We start from the raw sequence: 21017 nt of genomic DNA, 5'->3' as shown, positions 1-21017 counted from the left end.
TCACGAAAGAAAAAAAATCTGACTGGGTTCAAATGAGAGTATGCAGTATACCTGTACTAATAACAGACATAGTACAGCATAACATCGGAATGAAGAGCTGCACGTTGAAGGCATTTAAGATCAAAAACCTTCACTTGGTTGAAATAAGTGCTGGACAAAAACTCACTGTCCAGAAATCCTGTCCGCAAACATTTAAGAAAGAAAAAAATCAAACTGCGTTCAAATGAAAATGTACAGTATACCTGTACTAATAACAGACATACTGTAACATAACATCAGAATGAAGAGCTGCACGGTGAATTTTGCAAATCCAACTTTACCTCTGTTTCGCAGACTCTCTCTTCAATGTCTTAATGCGATTTTTGACATAAAATTTCACTCCCTTCCAAGTTCTTCCCTTCAGTGCTTCTGGTGATGTCTCAATGCAGTTCATGCACTCGGCTTTCTGTGGAACCTTGAGCGACTTGATGGAGTCCATCAGAGTTTTCTCCACAGACTGGATTTCTTCTTCTGTCCACTTCTTCTTTTTCACTTCTCCCTTCCCTAGATAAAATGGGACAGTAAATTAATATTCTTCTGGAAGTTAAGACATAGTGCTGTCTCAAGTCATCGCTGGCCTGTTGTGTAATAGTTTTGTAGTTTTATAGACCAGAACATAACCAATTCACAAGCCACTGGATAACAGGTTACCTTCAGAGATCTTCCCGACCAGCTGCATCTCTCCATCCAATTTACCTATCAAAATAAATAATCCTGTGGTTTATGTACAGCCTGGACATAACTTGAAGTTGTTAAATCTGCCATAGAATGTTATGTAGAAAGTGAAGCAATTAAAAAATAAATAAAGGTCTGTTGTTCAGAAACACTGTGTCTATCTTACTCCAGATAAGCAAATAGAGATTTAGAGCATTTTTTGTAGGATGGCATCAAATTATGGTAGTCAAAATCTTCAACTTCAACTGTATTTATAAAGCACTTCAAGGTTATTTGCCCAAGCCTACCACACAATGACAACTCCTTCACAAACCACAAGATTACCTTCTGTTTGCTGTGGTGGGACAGACCTCTTGACCGGCAGCATCTTTCCATCTGACCTACCTACCAAAACAAATGAACACAGAAAACCTAATTTAGTTTTAGCCAATCAGCCAAAACATTCAAACAGGCTTATGCAACAAAGCCATGAATCAATGTTAAATCTGCCATAGAATGGTATGTAAGAGGTGAAGCAATTTAAAAAAAAAAAAGAGCTGTTGTTCATAAACACAGTTTCTATCTATAAATATCCTGGGAAGCAAGTAGATATTTAGAGCATTTTTGTAGGATAGCATCAAATTATGGTTATCAAAAACTTCAACTTAACAGTGTTTATAAAACACGTCAATATTATTTGCCCAAGCCTACCACACTGTCGCATGCAAGATGATAACTCCTTCACAAACTACTAGATTACCTTCTGTTTGCTGTGGTGGGATAGACCTCTTCTTGACCAGCATCATCTCTCCATCTGACCTACCTACCAAAACAAATGAACACAGAAAACCTCATTCAGGTTAACCCAATCAGTCAAAACATTAAAACAAGCTAATGCAACAAAGCCATGGATTAAATTGAAATCTCCAAACAGATTGCTTTGTCTTCATTGTCTTCGACGTGATAAAAAGCCTTACACTCATCGAGGCGTTTTATTCATCATTAACAGCCTCTATGACTCTATAGGATTTGCAGTTCCAGTTACTAACCAAGGCAAAGCAATTCTGAGAGAATTCAATGAGAAGAATGTGATGAACACAACAGACTTTGAAATACAAATGTAAAAAGTCATATCCATACCTGCTGATTGTGGCGATGGTGACGTAGAAATAGTAGCACTCGTCTTAGGCTCTTTATCCTCATCATCTGTGTCTAATGCATCACTGTCTATAGATAGTTTCTCTGAGGAACACAGCAAACGCATAGATAAAACTTTGATTATGTGAACACCCAAATTTATACATTCAACACTAGAACGCCCTGAAGACGGTCATTTGACTATTTGTGCTTGACATTTGACTATGTCACCCCGCCATACCACCTGCTATTTTGGCAGGGAATGACCAATTTACCAATTAAAGTCATCTACTTGTAGACAGCAGAGTTGTTTGTCAAATATCACCCAGATTTGTCGTTCAATAGTTGTTGCAAAATAAGTTGTAAAAAACCCTGGGCCTTCTACTTGTTGGCAGAGAAACAATTGGGTGTAATTATTTCCCAAGATATGCAGATGTGTTCTTACCTTGAGGATCAATGTTAATTTTGTCCAGATTCTTGCCCTTAAACTGGGACAGCTTTCCCGTTTCCATTGCTATGAGAACCTTGCTCATCTTTGCAAGTTGCAATGTCCCCTCAGGCAGTCGATAATATTGACGGTGCACTCTTATATCGTGGCCGAGGAAGTCTGCCAGCTCGTCCATTTCGTTGTCTTTTAAATTCAAAACCTTAGACATAGTGGCGATGTGCTTTCTTAATTTCGTAGAAGACAATGCTTCTGGGTTGCTTGCCCCACAGTTTAGGGCTATCTGATGAATTACATCAGATCCTCTAAAGTGACTGTGTGGTTGTGGTCTTCCAAAGAAAAATGGGTTTTCATCCAACACGCCACATTCATGCCGGGTAGTGACTAGTAATGCCATAGATGTCTGTACTTCAGGCGTGAGGAGAATGGGGACCTTTCGCCCTCGTTTTCCTCTTATTTCAATTCTTTGGAAGTGCTTACAAAGCTTCCGCTCAAGCTCAGACAAAGCCAGCTCCACATCTGGATGGGTCGACGAGGTATTCCTCAAAGTAAAAGCAGTAAGTGGCATCTTAGATACTTCCCCTTCTCTTCTACGATTGAAGAGGATAATTTCACAAAGCGTAACTTTTGCAAGTTCTCCCCAGTGCTTTCTACTTGTGTCTTCTTTGAGTTTCGTTTGGTATGCCTGTCTTTGGACATCGAGATACTCATGCATCTTTTTCACATCTTCGGTGAAGGGCAGAAGCTGTGGTACATTCCATTTTGCCTCACTCAGATTTCTGAGGGCCTGTGAGGACACACATTCACTCCCCCTGGTGTCACAGATTTGTTTGAACATCCGTGCATTGTTAACAGCGTCGTCATCGCCTGAGATCAATCCTTCGCATTCAATAATATTTGCAATTTTCTTGGTTGTGTCCCAACTTAAGCGCCAAGGATGGTATTTTGAACACATGCGTTTCCTCATTTAAGCCAGCCACCTTCCTAACTGCTTCTATCACAAAAGGAAAATTAGCTGGGATGAAGAAATCCACCATCTCTTTCAGCTTTGCATTTTTCTTCCCTTGGAGAAGCAGTCGTCCTGTCTCACGCATCTTCTGTCTGATGTAGTCATGTTTTGAGACATCATGGCCATGTTTATTGAAGAGGTGTTCCCCTAATTTCAAAATCCCTTTCTCTTTACGGACAGTGGTTGTTATTTCATCTTCATGCATAGCAAGCAACATTTTCCAAAACTGTTCATTTACACCATCTGGAACTGGCTGAGCATATGCACACAAGGTCTGGACCCTAGTTTTTCCTGGCTTTAAATTTTGCACATGCATGTTTAGGTGACACCTCTGCATGTGCCTCCACATTGATTTCCTCTTAAAGTAGCCCTGACAGTTTACACAGTGCATGTAATCTTGTGCTTGTACAGGTTTGTTAGATAGCTGATGAGGTATCACCATTCCTTCACCTTCTTGAAGCACCTGATTGTTATGGGCACGGTTCCCTTTGTTTCTCAGTAAATCTAGTTGTATTCTTCGCTCCTTGGACCGAATTGGAAATTGAAGCGCTCTTGCCACTTCAGGTTTATCTTTATGTTTTGTTTCCAAATGGCGTGCGATTTTTCTGTAAGGCTTGGAGCAAAACACACAGAAGTAAGATTTGTTGTAAAGTCTGCGACGATCTATTTTCTTCTTTAAAGTCATGACCTTCACATCAGAATCACAAGTTGAAGATGTTTGTGGGTGATCTGTGTCCACGGAACTAGCACACGTCACATGTCTTCTCTTCTGTGGTTGGACATCTACATCACAGGAATTGGCTAAACATCTGGATGAACATTCTTGAGGGTTACCCATGTCCAGGGAATTAGAAGGTGTCACATGTCTTCTTTTCTGTGATTTTACATTAATGTTCCGTGACTTGGCTGAAGGTGCTTTCAGTGCCTTTGTCCTCTTACCCTTGTGCTGTATTACATCTTCGGACGAGCTGTCACTTATGTCTTCTCCCCGTTTCAGAATGTATTCATCCTCCGTGATGTCTGAACTTGACAGAGAATCTTCTGTTTGTTCAAACATTTGCCTGTTAATCTGAGAGAGAGAGAGAGAGACATCAATTACCGTAAAATCCTGTGCATAGTACGCACCCCCAAAAATGATCGCAAATCACATATATTTGTCTGTTACCAGTGCGTTAACTACCTAGGCAACGCATCAAATAAAAGTTCATCACGCAGCAATGCAGTACGAAGGCCAACTTTAATATGAGCCTTACCCAACCAAATAATACAAGTATATGGACATCAATGCCTAATTACGCGTTTATTTGGAAATTGTTCCCTGCAGTGTGTCGCGTCATAACGGTTGACTTATTGGGGGGCTTGGAACGGATTGGGGCATTTACATGGAAAATGCGTCTGTACTTACAAAATTTCCTACTTAAGAAATTTCTTCCAGTTCAGAGGTCGTGGGTTCGATTCCTTTGATTGTGAGTGCACAGGTGAGGAGCCAGTAGGCTAGAAGCCGTGATAAATCATGAATGCATGGATAAATGGCATTATAATGGCATACGCAAACAAGCCAGAGCTCGAAGGTACACTGTGGTCTCCTCTTTGGGAACATTCTAGCTTTCCTGTTAAAATCGTCGATGGGGAAAGGTACGTGTATAATTCCCAAAGTTGTGTGCCGACATTGCTACATGAGATTGGCAGCTATGTTGCAGATAACACGTGTAACATAATAACGAATGTCCGACTTTGAATGTTTCTTAGACGAGGAAGCAAGCAGTATTTTTATCCAAAAACAAAGTACAACAGCTCTGTTCTTCGTTCTCCGCTGCTTCTCTCGCTAGCCGTACGATGCATTCATGAACCTTGGAAACATCACAACCCAGCAAAACACAAATGCGACTACAACACAGATGACCCAATTCGTTACAATATGCTGTTGAACAGTCAAAGATTTCAATGCCTAAAAAGTGTAAATAATTTCATAAAGACTTTAAAGTTACTGTATTTCATTATAAAAATATTTTTAATACAGTTAGCAATAATTGTAACTTATTGTATGTATTTTTTTTCATCACAAAAAGTGTATATGTACTGTAATGACAACTTGTCTTTAACTTGAATACTTAGATGTGTCATAGGCTGTTTCTGCGGAGTGCTTAAATATTTCAGTGTCTTACTAATTCACAAAATTAAGAGATCTTTATTGTTAGTGTATTTTTTATTCTGGTGTAATTTCTTAGAATGTCACCCGAATGGTTCACTTTTATTTTTTATGTGTGTATATATATATATATATATATATATATATATGTATATATATGTATATATATATATATATATATATATATATATATATATATATATATATGTATATATATATATATATATGTGTGTGTGTGTGTGTACGTGTGTGTGTGTACGTGTGTGTGTGTGTACGTACGTACGTACATATATATACATATATATATACATATATATATACATATATATATACATATATACATATACATATACATATATATATACATATATACATATATACATATATATATATACATATATACATATATACATATATACATATATATATATATACATATATATATATATACATATATATATATATATACATATATATATGTGCATATATATATATATATATATATATATGCACATATATATATATATATATATATATATATATATATGCACATATATATATGCACATATATATATGCACATATATATATGCACATATATATATGCACATATATATATGCACATATATATATGCGTATATGTATATACGTATATGTATATATATATATATACATATATATATATATACGTGTATATAAGAAGATAAGATAAGATAAGAATGCCTTTATTGATCCCACAGTGGGGAAATTTTCATTGTTACAGTAGCAAAGATATAGGTCACACAGGGGCGGCGGCATAATGTGGCCATTAATGTATAACATTGACGGCAAACATTTAGAATCAAACCTATGTAGATATACGCAGTAACATGTGTATATACACATGTGTATACACACCAACCTACATCTACATAAAAAATATGAGGAACACTCATTTCGGCCTGTACATAGTACAGAGGAAAAAATACTCTAAGTGACAGTGCTGCAGTGCTGTAGTGAAATGTAAGGAACAGCATTGGATAAAAATAAAACTAGACTAACAGTAGTGGGGAATGTTGAGTATTGCACGGTATTACAGTAGTGGGGAATATTGGGTATTGCACGATATGAGCTCAGGTGCAGGACTGCACAATTGCACTAATGACCGCCAGTTTGTAGAGACTACGCAATGTTCTTGTTAAAGAGTCTGACAGCAGCAGGCAAGAAGGAACGGCGGAATCTCTCCTTTGCACAGCGAGGGTGTAACAGTCTGTCACTGAAGGTGCTGTGGAGTGCTGTTAGGGTGCCCTGGAGGGGGTGGTCCGGGTTGCCCAGCATTGATGACAGCTTGGCCAACATCCTCCTGTCCCCCACCGAGTCCACAGAGTCCAGGGAGCAGCCCAGGACAGAGCCGGCCCTCTTGACCAGTTTGTCCAGCCACTTCTTGTCCCGGGCCGAGACGCCGCCTGCCCAGGTGACCACTCCCTGGAAGATGACCGATGCAACCACCGAGTCATAAAAGTTCCTGAGGAGTGTCCCCTGAACCCCAAAAGACCTCAGTCTCCTGAGTAGGAAGAGTCTGCTCTGACTCTTCCTATAGAGGGCGTCTGTGTTGTCGCACCAGTCCAGTTTATTGTTCAGATGAACACCCAGGTACTTGTAAATCTCAACACCTGTTCCCCGGATGTTCACTGGTGCAGGTGAAGAGTGCTGGCGCCTACCGAAATCCACCACCATTTCTTTGGATTTCCCCGCATTGATCAGGAGGCGGTTCTGCTGGCACCAGTCCACAAAACCCTGAGTAAGTTCTCTGTACTTCCGATCATCTCCGCCTGTGATGAGGCCGACAATCGCAGAGTCGTCAGAGAACTTCTGCAGGTGACAGGTAGGGGTGTTGTAGTTGAAGTCCGAGGTGTAGAGGGTGAACAGGAAGGGAGCCAAGACAGTTCCCTGTGGGGCCCCCGTCCTGCAGAGGAGCACGTCAGACACACAGTCCTGTGTCCTCACATACTGTGGCCGGTTTGTGAGGTAGTCCTGGATCCATGTGGTGAGGTGGTGCGCCACCCCCGCCCGCTCCAGCTTGTCTCCCAGTAGGGTGGGCTGGATGGTGTTGAAAGCACTGGAGAAATCAAAGAACATGATCCTCACAGTGCTCCCCGCCTTCTCCAGGTGGGAGAGTGAGGTGTGGAGGAGGTAGATGATGGCATCATCCACACTGATGCCAGGCTGGTATGCGAACTGGAGTGGGTCCATTGAGGAGCTCACCAGGGGGCGCAGGTGGACAAGGACCAGTCTCTCCAGGGTCTTCGTCAGGTGAGACGTCAGCGCCACTGGTCTGAAGCTGTTGAGCTCCTTCGGGTGGGGGGGTCTTTTGCACCGGGACCAGGCAGGATGTTTTCCATAGCTGGGGGACCCTGCCCAGCTTCAGGCTCAGGTTGAACATGTGCTGGACAATTCCACACAGCTGGTCTGCGCAGGATTTGAGGAGCTGGGGGCTGATGCCATCTGGACCCGCTGCCTTCCTCGCCTTCATCTTCTTCAGCTGGTTCCTCACCTGAGTTGTTGTGAAGGCCAAGGCTGGCCAGGAAGGAGTGGTGGCTATCTGGTGTAGCTATGAGCTGGAGACTGTGGAGAAAAGAGGGGAGGGGGCGACACGCCCAGCAGGAGGAGTAGGTGGAGACTGCAGCAGGAGAGACTGAGTGGAGGCAGGCATCTGATCGAACCTATTGAAAAAGAGATTCAGCTCATTTGCCCACTGCAGGTCCCCCCCAGTCCGGGTCTTGGGTTGTCCGTGGCCTGAGATGGTCTTCAGGCCCCTCCAGACTCCCTTGGCGTTATTCTGCAGCAGCTGCTCCTCCATCCTCTTCCTGTAGGACCTTTTCCCCTCTCTGATCCTCCTCCTCAGCTGGCGCTGCACAGTCCTCCGCTCCTCTATGTTGCCTGACGCAAAAGCCCTCCTCTTCTCCTTCAGGAGAGCTATATATATATGTATATATATACGTATATATATATATATATTTACGTATGTTTATATATATATATATACGTATATATATATATACGTATATATATATATATATATATATATATATATATATATATATTTACGTATGTTTATATATATACGTATATATATATATATATATATATATATATATATATATATATATATATATATATAATTAAAAGGCCAGCGCCTGAAGACCTCAGGATCCGCGAGGGTTGGTATGATAAAAGCAAATCGGATAGATAAGATGGCCCAAGACCATTAAGACATTTATAAACTAATAAAACTACCTTAAAATCGATCCTGAAACACACGGGTAGCTAATGCAGCGATTTTAAAACTTGCATAATGTGCTCCCGCCCTCTGGTTCTTATCAGCACCCGAGCGGCTGGATTCTGGAGTAGTTGTAAAGAAAAGATACTCTTTTTGGGGAGGCCAGAGAGCACGCCATTACAATAATTTAAACGACAGAAAATAAAAGCATGCATCAGCACTTCCGTGTTAGCCTGAGAGAGAAAGGGGCGGACTCTGGCGATGTTCTTAAGGTGATAGAAACCTATCTTGGTTACATTTTTAATATGAGGAATAAAACTGAGCTCAGAGTCAAAGATGACGCCCAGGTTCTTCACACATTCTGAGGGTTTATAATCTTGTAGTTTTGGTAAAAGTTTCTCTCTCTGACCTTCAGGGCCGATAACTAAAACCTCAGTTTTGTCCTGATTGAGCTGTAGGAAATTCTCTGTCATCCGTGACTTAATATCTAAAATGCAATTTAAAAGGGTATCAATGGGTCCTGTGTCATCAGGAGACACGGCAATATACAGCTGTGTGTCATCAATATAGCCCTGGAAGCTGACGTCGTGTCTCCTGATGACATCCCCAAGGGGAAGCATATAAAGATGAAAAAGTATTGGGCCTAAAATTGAACCTTGGGGAACCCTACATTTAATTTCATGGGTTCTCGAGGAACAAGTATCTATACTTACAAAGAAAGATCGGTCTGTGAGATAGGAATAAAACCAGTTAAAAACAGTACCAGAGATGCCCACTAGGTTTTTAAATCTATTTAATAAAAATTGGTGATCTACTGTATCAAAAGCAGCGCTTACATCCAGTAGCGCCAAGACTGTGAGTTTTCTCACGTCTGCAGTATACCTAATATCATTTAAAATCCTTAAAAGAGCAGTCTCAGTACTGTGGTTCATCCTAAAACCAGATTGATATTTCTCTAAAATATTTGTGTTTAAAAAGTGATTTAACTGGAGAAACACCAGTTTTTCTAAAATCTTACTTAAAGATGCTAAGTTTGATACAGGTCTGTAATTATTAAAAACGCTGGGGTCAGAGTTCCCCTTCTTCAGAATTGGCTTCAGAAGCAGAAGACACCAGTCTGGAGAGAGCAATTGACTATGTTTAAAATTTGTTCCTCAAAAAATCCATAAAATGTCTTAAAAAGAAATGTGGGAATTGGATCCAAAAGGCAGGTTGTTGGATTTACCTGGGAGAAAAGTGTCCAAGTGTCCTTGCGTCAACCAGGGCAAAACTTTCCAGTGTTTCCTCAGGTAAATGTGATTGTCCAGGTTTACTGAAACTTATGGTGTGACGGGCTAAAAAACTGGATCTTATGTTATTGATTTTACTTCTGAAGTGGTCTGCAAAGTCCTCACAGAGAGCGTCTGTTGATCTCTGTGGGGACTTGTTAAGATCAGAGCTAGTTAAAGTTCAAAGGTGGAGAAGAGGAATCTGGGGTTGTTTCTATTAACTGTAATGAGGTTTGAGAAATAGGAAATTCTTGCCTGTTTGACTGTTTTATTGTAGCATTTTAGTTGTTTACATAATATTTCGTTGTGGACTGTAAGTTTACTCCTTCTCCACCTCCTTTCTGCACTCCTGCATTTTCTTTTTGAAATTGTGATTGAATTATTTCTCCACAGTCTTTGATTTGGCGTTTATATTAAAAGTGGGGCTACTGAGTCCAGGGCTGATTTCAGGTTCTGGTTAAAATAGTCAACAATAAGATCACAGGTTGCAGGTAAAATGTTGGCAGGAGTGCACTTTGAAATGTCGCTAAAATTTTTAGCCACCTCAGAAGATAGGTAGCGTTTCCTCACTGTTCTCACCAGGCCTGCCAGATGGTTAAAACCGGCGATGTTAAAATACACACCGTAGTGGTCTGACACAGCCAGGTCAACAACAGAGGACACACCAGCGGTCAGGCCATAGGTAATGACCAAATCTAGGCTGTGTCCTCTGTTGTGAGTCGGCTGTGAGACATGCTGTTTAAAATCCATGCTGTTTAAAAGGTTTAAAAATTCTCTGGACAGCGGGTCCGAGATATCCTCGACGTGTACATTAAAATCGCCGGTTATTAAAATTCTGTTATAAGTAGAATATAAAATGGATACGAATTCTGAAAACTCTTTAATAAAAAAGGGGGAGTGATGGGGACATCTATAAACGTTAACGCAGAGTATAGGGGGACTGCTAAAAACAAAGGCATGATGTTCGAATGATAAATAGCTGTTAAAAATTATCTCCTTTGAGAAAAGAGTATTATTAAAAATTGATGCAGCCCTCTTTTCCCATCCCTGGTAGAAAATAAAAAGTTAAAATTCGGTGGGCAAGCCTTGGTGAGAGCAACTTGGACATCTGTACCTAGCCATGTTGCAGATAAAAGAATACCTTGTTAATTGTTGTCTAAAATCAGGTTATTAATGATAAAAGTTTTGTTTGTAAGGGAGCGCAAGTTCAGCACGGCCAGGTTGATTTTTGTGCTGGACGTGCGCTCATGGTGGCATGGAAAAAAATAGTTAAAATAAACAAGAGTTCCATTACAAAAACCTTGTTTTTTGCGTGTGCGAGGGAAGTGTCTGCCAGTGATAATTTGGATGGGGAAGCTGACCGGTGGTGGTGATGCTAATGGGGGGCCTGCAGGGAGAGCCGGTGAGGAGGGTGGTGGTGTGAGCAGCTGAGATTGGTCTGTCAGTGGCTGTAGTGAAATTGTTTTTGTGGTGTGAGGAAGCGGGAACAGGTGCTGGGTGATTAGTAGTCATCGAGAGTCAGCTGGGAGTGGAGTTATTGACGGTATGGTGGATGTTAGCAGCTAAAATAGAGCTGCCTAAAGAATTAGGAGGGCTGATAAAACGGCCAACGATTCAAGAATAAGTTAAAATTGTCAATAAAAGCTAAATGGAGGTGGGCACAAGTGCGTAGTAGCCATGTGTTAAGGCTTAAAAGGCGGCTGAAGAGCTCGACCCCGCGCAACAGCATCGGCAAAATGCCGCTCACCCAAACCGACAGACCACAGGTGCTTAGCAGGGCAAAGAGGGCATGGAAGTCGACTTTGTCAGTTTCGACTGTCAACGTATTGTTTTTTATTCGTCCCGACGTGAACAATGAGCCTGGTTATGGATGGTGGAAGAGAGTGAAGAACGCCGGGCAGGCTGTCAACTATGTCCATGACTTTGGCTCCGGGAAAACAGTGGGTGATACTGCCGGGGTAGTGAGTGTGTCTAATGGTGCTGTCGCCGATGATGACGGTGGTTGGTGGGTGATGTGAAGAGGGAACGCCAGGAGACTCACCGCCGTGGGAAGATTCCCGACCCCGCTGTCCAAAATGGCGCCGCTGAGGCAGAGCGGCGGCCAAGGACGACACCGGTGAGTGTTGCCGATGATGTCGGCGATGTCGGTTACTCGTGTACCGGGACACTGCATCCCGTAGCAGCCCGACACGCTAGCGGGCGGCCGGGCCACAGGCGGACCCGCCCGTCGCGGGGTTTCCGACCAAAGATCATCGCCATGGGCGGCGAGGAATCCGAGGGAGCCCCTGGGACCACAGCCCCAGCGTCGGACGTGGCAGCAGGTGTCCCCAACTGCCGTAGTGCAGTGATGGGAGCGGGGAACTCGTTCGCCAGAGCGGCAAACCGATTCCCCAGGACCAGCTGTGGGCGGTGTTATGGCTCCGCTCCCTTCTTGCCGCGGGACACCACTCCGACCCAGCTTGCACCGTGAAGCGGCGTCGAGCAGGATGGCCCCGGGCAGGCAACCGGATCCCACCTCACTGTGTCCAAAGATCCAGCCGCCTCAGAGGTCATTGTCGCCGTCAGGATCCCACTAACACGCCTCTTCATGACCATGGCGGAGAGCTAGGGAAAACAGGTCGTGAAACAGTCGATGACGACTTCTTTTCCTCGAGTTCATCTGATAGACGGTGAACAGCCCCCCGCAGGTCAGAGATCGTTTTATTTGCCTTTTCCAGCATGGTTTTCTGTTCGTCACTGTCGTCTGTCTGCATTTTAATATGCCTGTCTTAGCCCCAAGCTAGGCTATTGCCGGCGGCGTAAGCTAGCTGTATGCTAGCTAGCCCGTTAGTCCATACGCAGTTTACTATATTCAAAAAGTTTAAAAAACGCACTACGTAGGTAAGGTCAACACTAAGGGAAAAAGTGCAAGAGTGCAAGGCCCAAAATCGTTTCCATGGTACAAGTTCCGTACAGCTCGTACCTAAGGGCTGTGAAGTTGTCCACCCTAAATAATGTTTTTTCAAAATGACAATGACATCAGAACTGCTCATAACGACCAATCACGGCTCAGTTTCAGAAAACAGGTCAGCCGTGATTGGTCTTTGTGAGCAGTTCTGATGTCCTTTTGAGTCGACAGAAGACGATATGGCCGCCGCCAGAGATGGCTAAAAACGAGTGCATTTTGCTGCTTAATTTATATTCTACAAACGCAAAATTAATCCGAATGCCGTATTTCAACTAGTGGGCCTGCTGGGAACATATTCTTGAAAAAAATATGTTTGGGTTAACTTACGCTTTAAGGGACGGACCCCGGGGTAGAAAACCTGATTTGGGGACCAACAAGCCCTCTTCAGCACTTGGGGGGGCAATGGGTCCATGGGCCTGATCAACCCATTGCATCAATCCCATTGCATTCCCAGATACTGATTTGCAATATTATTGAAAAAAAAAAAAATCAACAAACATTTTTTTTGACTAACCAAATTCATCCATCAAGTAAATTAATATTTGGACTGCAAATGGACAAACCACAAGACAGGTGTTGATAAACCTGAAATTTGAATGAAATGAAATGGAATCTGTGTGTAAGAGTCATTATTATTACCATTTAAAATATGATTGAGATACCAAATGATAGGATTAGCTGGAGGATGTATTATGTCCTCTTTAAGATTTAAGGCTTGGACATTGTCCAAACCAAACTGAATAAGAACAGAGAAAGTGTTTTATTTTGAATGAATGTTATACATTTTTTGGAAATATTTAAACGCTATTTAGGAAATGGTGTTGACATAGTTGCTAAGATAATTTTATCAATAATAGAAGTGCTGGAGTTTTGAGTGTAATACAAATATGTTGAGAAATTGACATTTTGTTGTGAAAATATTTTTGGGGAAAGTGGACTGTTTTATATGACACAGGCAAAGATAGATGCACAAAATACACTTTTAGTAGGAGGGGTCAAGATGGCGGAGTGAGCGGACGTGCAGTTGACCAGCTCCTCCGAGTCGGTTGAGAAAAGTTGCTCAATACACATGACTCCATAACCAAAAGGCTTAAAATGAACAAAATATCAAGAAAACAAAAGAGCAAGAACAAAGAAGAGGATAAACACGAAAAGGAGACGGAACAAGTTGGAGGCGTACGCGAGGAAGCAGACGCTAGCAAGAGCTCGGAAGTGGTTAACTTCACGGAGGAACTTAAAGCTGGGCTTTTCGCCATTAAAGAAGAAATAAAAGAACTGAAAAAGGAATTCCGAGAAGACTTGGCCACATTCCGAGGGGAGATGAAGAAGGAGATCAACGCAATGCGAGAAGAAATGGATCGCAAATGGTCCGAAAACAAGAACGAGCTACAGGTCCAAGCGGCTAACATGGAAGCAGCACAGGCACGTATTTCTGAACTGGAGGAATGCCAGGCTGATTCAGGCACTATGATGTGGGAGATGTTGGAGCACTCACGCTGGCTTCAAGAGAAAGTAACCGATTTAGAAGGCAGATCCCGGAGGAATAATCTCCGTATTTACGGGGTCCTGGAGGACGTGGAAAAAAACTCCGGCTCAATCGGTGACTATGAGGCGCAGCTGCTCAAAACTTCACTCAAATTACCTGAGGACATGGAACTACATATCCAGCGCTGTCATTGAGCACTCACAAAAAAGCCTGGCCCGGGGGCAAGTCCACGATCTATACTCGTCCACTTCCTCACATATGACTCCAAAGAAATTATCTTGCAAAAAGTGTGGGGCAAAGAAAAAAAGACGGTGAAAATAGGAAATAAACAAGTCTTTTTTTACCATGATTATGCGTCCGAAGTCCTTCAGAAACAAAAGACTTATGTGAATATCAAGAGAAGATTGAAACAGGAAGGAATTCGATTCCAGACCCCGCTCGCCAAAATACGGATACACTGGCCGGACGGCGTGAAAAGGACAAGGACGCTAAAGAGGCGGTGAGAGACTTGGGAAGAAGAGGATAGGATACAGCGAACCCGGTCCAAGATGGACCAACAGAGACAACGCGAAGGACCAACATTTTGGATGCGGCTTTGGAACGAGGAGCGGAGGGAACAGAATGGTGGCGAGTCGGTGGTGGGAAAGAAGGAGTGGAGGTTGCGCAGCGAATGAAGGACAAGCTACAACGATTCAGAAGAAAATAAAACTCGTTGGACATAGTATTGGAGGTACAAGGGTGGGAAAATCACAAGTACGGTAAATTGTTCATTTCTGATACTAAATAACAGAGAAGATGACTCTAGAGGTATATTTCATATTTCTTTACTCTTGGTATGTTATGCAACTGAATGTTAAGTTGTGAATTTAACTGCCTTAGGCAAACGTGATCGACTCGGGGGAGAGAGGTTAATTGGGTGGTCTAGGAAGGGGATGTTTAGACCTAATGGACAGTACAGTGTTGTGTCTAGGGAGAGGCCCTCATCTCAGAGGACTCCCTCTGTGTAGTGTTAGGGGCACCAGGATATTTGGGAGACAGCCCCAGGGTTTGACCGACCCCCTGATTATGTTTTTGAATTTTTCTTTTCAGGTGATGTTTTGTTTACATTGTTGTATAGTTCATTCCAGTTGGGGAGCACATTTAAGGATTAAACAAAAAGTTAATAATGGAAAATAGTATCAAGATAATATCGCGAAATGTAAATGGCTTGAGTACGCCAGCAATGAGAGGGAAGGTTATGACAAAACTGAAAAAAGAAAAAGCACAAATTATAATGTTGCAAGAGACTCATTTATCCCAACTAGAACATGAAAAACCCGTAAAATTTGTCTACAAGAACTTATTCTCTAAGAGAGGAGTAAAAATTTTGATGGCGAACTCAATCCATTTTGAATGTGAAAAGGAAATCAAAGATAAAGAGGGAAGAGCCATAGTGAAAGGAGGGTAGCAAATGAATTAATCACATTGGTTAATGTATATGCACCCCCTGAAAGTGACAAGTATTTTTTCAAATGTCTATTTGATCTCATTGCAGTGGAATCAGAAGGGATAGTGATTTGCAGGGGAAATTGCCACGTCAGAGTTTGGACGTGGATGGTATCGATTGCACTTCTGCACTTTCGCCTTCGAATCTACCTCACCTGCGCGTTGCGTTTTTACTCTTTAATTTTTGGAGACTATTTTTATCTTATTTTTTATTTATTTAAATTTTTGTTAATCTCTGGGTCGCTTGATCTCACGGACTAGCATACAGCTAGCGTGAGACGGAAACGGGCTAGCTTGGGGCTAGCTTGGAGCTAGTGTATTAAAATGCCTTCAGACGACAGCGACGAACACAATGGCCTGCTGGAGAAGGCAAATAAGACAATCTCTGACCTAAGAAGGGATATTCGTCGTCTCTCAGAGGAGCTCCATGAGAAGGAATCGGTCATCTCTTGCTTCGCGACCCGTTTCCCCGAACTCTCCGCGGTGGTCATGAGAAGGCGCGCTCGTGAAATCCTGTCGGCGACAATGACGGCTGAGGCGGCTGGCCTCTCGGACACGGCGAAGTGGGATCCAATTGCCTGCCCGGGGCCATCCTGCTCGACACCGTTGCAGAGTGACACCTGGGTCAAGGTGGTGTCCCGCGGCCGGAGGGCCGGGGAGCAACCCCACCGCCCCCAACTGGTCCTGGGGAATCGGTTCGCCGCCCTGGCGAGTGAGTCTCCTGTTCCCATCACTGCACTACAGCAGTCGGAGACACCGACTGCTGCGTCCGACGCTGGGGCTGTGCTCCCAGGGGCTCCCTCGGATTCCCCGCCACCCACGGCGACGACCTCGGCCGGGAACCCCATGTTGGGCGGGTCCGCCGGTGACACGGCCGTCCACTCACGCGTCGGGCTGCTCCGGGACGCGGTGTCCCGGTACAAGGGTGGTCGTCATCACCAGCATCATCGGCGACACTCATCGGTGTCATCCACCGTCTTCACTCGGCCTCGGCGGAGCCATCCTGGACAGTGGGGTCGTGAATCTTCCGCCGGTGGTGAGTCCCTTGGCGTTTCCTCCTCACGTCACCCACCGACCACCGTTATAATTGGCGACAGCACCATTAGACGTACTCACTATCCCGGCTGCGTCACCCGCTGTTTTCCCGGAGCGAAAGTCATGGACATAGTTAACATCCTGCCGGGTGTTCTTGACTCTCTGCCATCATCCATTACCCGGCTCATCGTTCACGTTGGGACAAACGAGACAATACGCGGACAGTCTGAGCAGACGAAGAGAGACTTTCACGCCCTCTTTGCCTTGTTAAGAACCTGCGGTCTCTCGGTCTGGGTGAGTGGCATTTTGCCGGCATTGTCTCGCGGAGCCGAGCGCTTCAGCCGCCTTTTAAGCTTGAACACGTGGCTCCTACGCACTTGTGGCCACCTTGACTTTGCTTTTATTGACAACTTTAACCTATTCTGGAATCGCCCGTCTTTTTACCAGCCGGATGGTGTTCATCCGAACTCTCTTGGTAGCAAGATTTTAGCCGCTAACATCCACCATGTCGTAACCAATTCCACTCCCAGCTGACTCTTGTTTACCAATCATATTTCTTCTTCTACTCATAAACGCTGCAATGACAATGTCACTACCATCACTTACAGGCCAATACCAGCCGCTCACAGTACCACCACCCTCACTAGCTCCCCCTGCAGGCCCTCATTATCATTACCACTATCGGACAATTTTCCCATTGAAACCATCACCGGCAGACGCTTCCCTTGCACACACAAACAACGTGGTTTTAACAGTGGTAATCTAGTATATGTTAATACTGCTCATTCGTACCACCATGAGCGCACGTCCAGCACAATAATTAATCTGGCCGTGCTGAACGTGCGCTCCCTTTTAAACAAAACTTTTATCATAAACGACCTGATTTTAGACAATTTACATGGTATACTTTTGTCTGAGACATGGCTTGGTACAGATGCTCCAGTTGCTCTCAACGAGGCTTGCCCACCGAATTTTAACTTTTTATTTTCTACAAGGGATGGCAAAAGAGGAGGCGGGACTGCATCAATTTTTATTAATACTCTTTTATCAAAGGAGATCATTTTTAGCAGCTATTTATCGTTTGAACACCATGCCTTTGTTTTTAGCAGTCCCCCTATTCTCTGCATTACCGTCTATAGACCTCCCCATCATTCCACTTCTTTTATTACAGAATTTTCAGAATTCTTATCCATTTTATATTCCAGTTATAACAGGATATTAATAACTGGCGATTTTAATATACACATGGACAACATCTCGGACCCACTATCCAGAGATTTTTCAAACCTTTTAAACTGCTTGGATTTTAAACAGCACGTCTTGCAGCCAACTCACAACAGAGGACACACCCTGGATTTGGTTATAACCTATGGCTTGTCTGCTGGTGTGTCCTCTGTTGTTGACTTGGCAGTGTCAGACCACTACTGTGTCTATTTTAACATCGCCAGTTTTAACCATCTAGCAGTCCCAGTCAGAACAGTGAAGAAACGCTACCTATCTTCTAAGGTGGCAGCAAATTTTATCGAGATCTTAAAAAACACTCCTGCTGACATTTTACCTGCACCCTGTGATCTTATTGTTGACAATTTTAACCTACATCTTAAATCATCATTAGATTCAGTAGCTCCACTTTTAATTAAAACAACAAAAACAAAGACTGTACCCCCGTGGAGAAACAATGCTATCAAAATATCAAAGAGAAAATGCAGGAGTGCAGAGAGGAGGTGGAGAAAAAGTAAACTTACAGTACACTATGAAATTTTATGCGAACAACTGAAATCTTACAATAAAACAGTAAAACTGGCAAGATCTTCCTATTTCTCAAACCTCATTACAGTCAATAAAAACAACCCCAGGGTTCTCTTCTCCACCTTTGAACTTTTAACTAGTTCTGATTTTAATAAGTCCCCACAGAGACCAACAGATGCTCTCTGTGAGGACTTTGCAGACCACTTCAGAAGTAAAATCGATGACATAAGATCCAGTCTTTTAGCCCGTCAAAACACAAGTTTTAATAAACCCGGACAATCATATTTACATGAGGAAACACTGGAAAGTTTTGCCCTGGTTGATGCAAGGACACTTGTTCGAGTTTTCTCCCAGGTAAACCCAACAACCTGCCTTTTGGATCCAATTCCCACATTTCTTTTTAAGACATTTTATGGATTTTTTGAAGAACAAATTTTAAATATAGTCAATTGCTCTCTTCAGACAGGCGTCTTCCCCGCTGCCTTTAAAACGGCGGTGGTGAAGCCCCTTCTGAAGAAGAGCGGTTCTGACCCGAGCGTTTTTAATAACTACAGACCCGTATCCAACTTACCGTTTTTAAGTAAGATTTTAGAAAAACTGGTTTTCATCCAGTTGAATCATTTTTTAAATACAAATAATATTTTGGAGAAATATCAATCTGGTTTTAGGATGAACCACAGTACGGAGACTGCTCTTTTAAGGATCTTAAATGATATTAGGTGCACTGCAGACGTGAGAAAACTCACAGTCTTGGTGCTACTGGATCTAAGCGCTGCTTTTGATACAGTAGATCACCAAATTTTATTAAATAGACTTAAAAATCTAGTGGGCATCTCTGGTACTGTTTTTGACTGGTTTTATTCCTATCTCACAGACCGATATTTCTTTGTAAGTATGGATACTTGTTCCTCTAAAACTCATGAAATTAAATGTGGGGTTCCTCAAGGTTCGATTTTAGGCCCCTTACTTTTTAATCTTTATATGCTTCCCCTCGGGGATGTCATCAGGGGACACGGCATCAGCTTTCACAGCTATGCTGATGACACGCAGCTGTATATTGCCGTGTCTCCTGATGACACAGGACCCATTGATACCCTTTTAAATTGCATTTTAGATATCAAGTCATGGATGGCAGATAATTTCCTACAGCTCAATGAGGACAAGACTGAGGTTTTAGTTATCGGTCCCGAAGGTCAGAGAGAGAAGCTTTTACCAAAACTACACATTTTTAATCCCTCACACTGTGTGAAGAACCTTGGCGTCATTTTTGACTCTGAGCTCAGTTTTATTCCTCATATTAAAAATGTAACCAATATTGGTTTTTATCACCTTAAGAATATCGCCAGAGTCCGCCCGTTTCTCTCTCAGGCTAACACGGAAGTGCTGATGCATGCCTTTATTTCCTGTCGTTTAGATTACTGTAATGCCCTGCTCTCTGGCCTCCCGAAAAAGAGCATTTCACCACTGCAACTACTGCAGAATTCAGCCGCTCGGGTGCTGACGAGAACCAGAGGGCGGGAGCACATTACGCCAGTTTTGAAATTGCTGCATTGGCTCCCTGTGTGTTTCAGGATCGATTTTAAAGTACTTTTATTAGTTTATAAATGTGTTAATGGTCTTGGGCCATCTTATTTATCTGATTTGCTTTTATCATACCAGCCCTCGCGGATCCTGAGGTCCTCTGGCGCCGGCCTTTTATTTATTCCAAGGGTGAGGACCAAAATGCATGGCGAGGCTGCATTCAGCCATTTTGGTCCTCACCTTTGGAATAGCCTGCCAGAGGATGTCAGGTCTGCAGAGACTGTTGATATTTTTAAGAGGAAGCTCAAGACACACCTTTTTAGTTTGGCTTTCAACAACTTTTAAATAATTTATCTTTTCTTTTGATTGAAGATAATTCTATGTTTTGCTTTGAATGTTTTAAAGCACTTTGAGTTGCATTTTTATGTATGAAAAGTGCTATATAAATAAAATGTGATTGATTGATTGATTGATATAAATGTAGCTTTGTGCCAGAAATACAGAACAGAAATAGGAAAAAATTGTCACGCTAGGTTAATATGTCATTGGAAGAGATGGGACTGATGGATGTGTGGAGACATATGCACCCACTAGAGAGGGAATATACTCATTTTTCAGGTGCTCATAAAGTGTACTCAATGATAGATTATTTTTTCATGAATGTAGGCGACTGCCATATTGTTGAGGAGTGTAATATTGGTGCGGCAGTAGTATCAGACCACAATCCATTGACTTGAAAATAGGTCAGAACAAGAGGAAGCGAAATACAGTATGGAGATTGAACACAAGCTTATTCAATACTGAACAGAGGAAGCTGGCAATTAGAAAAGACATCA

The sequence above is a fragment of the Filicampus tigris genome, chromosome 10, assembly GCF_054856515.1.
Source record: "Filicampus tigris isolate MCC_2025a chromosome 10, RoL_Ftig_1.0, whole genome shotgun sequence".
NCBI lineage: Eukaryota > Metazoa > Chordata > Actinopteri > Syngnathiformes > Syngnathidae > Filicampus > Filicampus tigris.
This window is presented reverse-complemented; position numbering follows the sequence as displayed.